This window comes from Dasypus novemcinctus, chromosome 3 (assembly GCF_030445035.2).
Source record: "Dasypus novemcinctus isolate mDasNov1 chromosome 3, mDasNov1.1.hap2, whole genome shotgun sequence".
Lineage (NCBI taxonomy): Eukaryota > Metazoa > Chordata > Mammalia > Cingulata > Dasypodidae > Dasypus > Dasypus novemcinctus.
In genome coordinates this window covers 96,118,469-96,122,780 of record NC_080675.1, presented here as the reverse complement: position 1 = coordinate 96,122,780, position 4,312 = coordinate 96,118,469, and the positions used below count along the sequence as shown (strand labels likewise).

The 4,312-nt window shown below is 39.0% G+C and overlaps 1 pseudogene; it reads right to left on the bottom strand.

Moving 5' to 3' along the window:
- Positions 1-3,461: 3,461 nt before the first annotated feature.
- On the bottom strand, positions 3,462-3,974 carry LOC101423777 (destrin pseudogene; annotated as a pseudogene).
- Positions 3,975-4,312: the final 338 nt, after the last annotated feature.

Genomic DNA, 4,312 nt, shown 5'->3' with positions numbered 1-4,312 from the left:
ATGCAAATCATTGTTTTCCTTGTCAGTTCTAGAAGGACCCTAGCCATTCAGGTGAACAGGTGCCCCTCCTCACAGCCCACGCGAATGGGCCGGATGGAGTCCTTGTTAGTTTGGGGGGCTGGGGGGAGTCGAACCCCTGCGCGGGCCCTGCTTCATCAGTGACGCGGACATCGCAGCTGTGCGTGGAGCGACTGTTGGTGCAGAGCGCTGTCGGGGTTCTGCAGAGCCTCCTGAACGAAGTGTTGATCTCCTTGCGTTTATCCCTATGGATCAGCCACCGTGGCCTCATTGTCACCTCACAGTATCTCTGGGGTCCTCCAGGGACCACGACCTGGTGTTGTCTATAGGGCCTGTTGAGAGGGACGGGGCTGGATGAAAACAGTCTGGTTCAGGAGGAGTAAGAGGATCCCCGTCAGATTCACGTTCCATGTGAAGCTGTTTAAGGAAGAGCAGGGTCAGAGAGTGAAATCTCCTTCCCTAAGAACTCTTGGCCCAAACAGTATCATAAATTATCCCCTCTTGCTCCTAGCTACATTTACTCTTCATTGTGCTTATGACAACAACTGTTCTCCAAATCCTCCTTCCACCTCGTATCCCGTTTCCTCTGGGTGAGGGTTGAGGATAGGAGAGGAGAGAAGTGAGTTGTCAATAAAGGTGGTGCCCACCACCCACCTGCCCCCTTAACAGCTTATCATACAAGGCTATTTCCAAACGCCAGAGTGACTCTTACTCTTAATCTAAGCAGACCAGTTAAGCTAAAACCTTACATCTCTAACATGTTTGCACTCATCAGCCCCTTTTTAATGCTGAAGGAAACTGATCCATATGCCTTGCATCCTAGAAAATATTTTGATTTCCTTAAAGATGCAGCCATGTTTTTAAACACTTTTTTTAAAGTGAGAATTTCCATTTTAATGGAGTGAAGTTTACGTTTCCTCACATATTTCTCTACCTCAGAATAAAGATTCCCAACTCTTTCAGGCATCGGGCCCATCATCAGGAAACTTCCCAAATCCTGGTGCCCAGGGTCTCTGCGTAAGATTTTCTGTCTCTATACCTTATTTTCTGGTTTCTTTTATGAATACCTGGGTGTCCCAGGGAAGGATTTTCTACAGAGATGATGACATCCGCAAAGATAAAGATGTCCCTCTTGGGTATCTACATTCCTAGCAAAAGCCTCATTTGCCTCTCTTCATCTAATCTTGTATAAATGACACTGGGTATTTCTCCCCAGATCTTGGAGTGAGGGTGATGTGAAAAGCAGCCCGGTCTGTCAATGACTGGCAACAAATTGTTTAGCAGGACCAATTTCAGGTTTGCCATTTCACACCTAGAATGTTTACCAGCATTACACAGAATGAGAATGACATCACTACAAATATGCAGAAACCTGGAGTTTTGTACCTGTTTTATTGCAAGCTTGCTATTGAAGCTTGGCAAATCAAAGAACAGCTGCTATACTGAATATTCTTGCACAATTATTTATTTGTTTATTAAACAATTTTATTGAGATATATTCACATACCATATGATCTATCCAAAATGTGTAATCAATGGCTTTTTTGTTGTTGTTAAAATGTCTGTTACTGTGTAAAATTATAAAATAAATAGATTGAAAGGAGTCACAAATTTTAAAAGAGTGTAAGGTCAGGTTAGATTTAATATAATCAATCATAAAAAATTGATAGCATAGCTACAAACATTTATAAATATAAAAATAATTGAAATATAGAAATTAACTATAGCATAATTCTAATTTTTTGTGTATGTGTGTCATATTGTTTTGTATTTCTTTTGAATAGCTCCAAGTAAAAAGTGAAATGAAGAAAGCAATGTATCTTTTATTCATTTATGGAGAAAATGCAAAGCAACAAGGCTTCCTGACACTGACATGGTCATGGTAAATATTGAAAGCAGCTGAGAAATACAGATCTAGTAGGAGCCATTAGATAAAAATGTACTTGGGTCTAAAACAGTTCACAGTCCCATTCAACAATAGAAGATGGTATCCAGCAGTCAGGGCTTGCACTTATTTGTGATGCTACCACATCAGAATTTGTCCCAGTGGATTCCAGAGTTCTTTACAGAAGTATGAGGAAGATCACAGGTTTCAAGATGTCAGGAAAATATCCCATCTTGTTTTAAAGCACATTCACAATCCTTGAAAAATGACGAGAGAATGATCATTTTCCCCTGACTGACCTGCTTTCAAGAGAACAAGTGTCCCAGATGCTCCAATGGATATTTCTAATTTTTATACTACAACTCTAACTATTGGCATAATGATCTCTAAGAATGAAAAACATTTTGGTTTAGTAATTTAATTTCCATTTAGGCCATAATTCTTTCTAGATAATCAAATTCTTATTTGGGAATTTTTCACATCTTATTGGAGTGAATTACAGCAGAAAACAATTTGCCCACTTATAATTTTATGAGGCAGAAGAACTCAAAATCTTGCTCAACAATAGTCATGCAAAATCATTATTGATCCAAATAGATTATTTTAATTAAAGAGAATGAATAAGAAAGTGTTAAAAAAAAAAAAGAAGAATCCAAAAATACGTCTTCTCTCCTGTCCTCCTCAATTAAAAGCAAGTGTTTATTTTGTATGAAAAAATTATGGAATACTGATCACAGGAACAATTTGCCAGTTGCACTAAGTAATTATTGTTCATATACTATAATGTTGTTATTTTACATTTATCTGGTCTACTCCAGCTCCTTTTTGGTTACTATTTGCATGGAATATCTTTTCCCATCCTTTCACTTTGAACCTGATTGTGTTGTTACATCAGAGGTGGGTCCTATGTAGACAACATATAGACAGTTCATATTTTTTTGTCCATTCTATCAGTCTATGTCTTTTGATTGGGGAGTTCAAGTCATTAACATTAAATGTTATTACTGTAAAGGCATCACTTACTACACCCATTTTGTCCTTCAGCTTTCTGTTGTCAAATCATTCTATTGTCTGTCTTCTTATCCTTTAGTTTACCTTTCCTGGTAATCTTCATTTCTAAACTCTTCTTCAACTCTCTTGCCCTTGTTTCTTCCTTTCAGCCTGCAGCACCCCCTTTAGTATCTCTTGTAAATCTGGTCTTTTGGTGATACATTCTATCAGTTTTTGTTTGTCTGTGAAGACTTTGAACTCACTTTCATTTTTGAAGGACAGCTTTGCCAGGTATAGAATTGTTGGCTCGCAGTTTTTCCAGTACCTTTAAATACATCATACCACTTTCTTCTCTCCCCCATGGTTGTTTGTTTGGTTTTTTTCCACTTTCGATTTTAGATTTATTTAGGGCCATTTTCACATGCTTATAGAATATTTAGTTTGTTCTAGAAGATGACAAGACAGCTCTCCCCAGTGAGACCCTGGCCTAAATATATTTACCTTACTTATATACCAAGAGGATAATGTTAAACATGGAAGCTTTTGATTTGTGGCACTGAATGACCGTCTACGCAGGGCTTCCTTCAAAAGCTATAATTAAGGATCCACCTAGCTTCACAGCAGTACAAGCCCAATTGAGGTCTTCTGGCCCATTTGCTTGACATTCGTGTTTTATGCCTTGACATTTTTTTTTTTTTAATTGCGTCCTTGGAGCTTGCATAGATCATTTTATTTTTCAGAGATGCTAGTTCTGGTGCCCACAAAAAAACACATCAACTCCTCCTTTCTAGATTTCTTGGTTTCAAAGCTTGCATCATACAAAGCATAGCATATTTTGCTGTTACATAGCAACAATCTTTTTCAGGAAGCATTCCGACAAAATGCTTGAAGGAATGGTTATGTTTACCCCTACATCTCCAAAGATGACTTCTTCTATAGTGATGTACTTTTTGTCTACACTGAGACAAAAAAAAATGACAGCCTTCTTTCTTTTCTTGATTTCTTCTGGTGCAGCATACTTCTGAACTTTCATGTCATAAATGCGACATACTTCACCAGCAACTTGCACTCCTGAGGCCATCTTCATCAGAGCAGTCGCAGGGAAGCAGGGAATGGAGCAGGTAGGTGCTGAGTCTGCAGAGAGTTATCCTCATGGAAGCGGGGTGGAACAAGTGAGAAGGAAGTGAGCACCATGGCACACAAACCTACCAAGGGGTGGGCAGATGCACGCTCCTCCATGCTTGAGAGATCAGCTCTTAATCATATAGAGTTTCCCTTGTATGTGATGCCTTTGCTTTTCTCTTGCTGTTTCCAGAATCCTCCCTCTATCTCTGATATTTGTCATTCTGAATAGTAGGTGTCTCAGGGTAGGTCTATTCGGATTTATTCTGTTTGGGGTACGTTGTCCTACTTGGATAT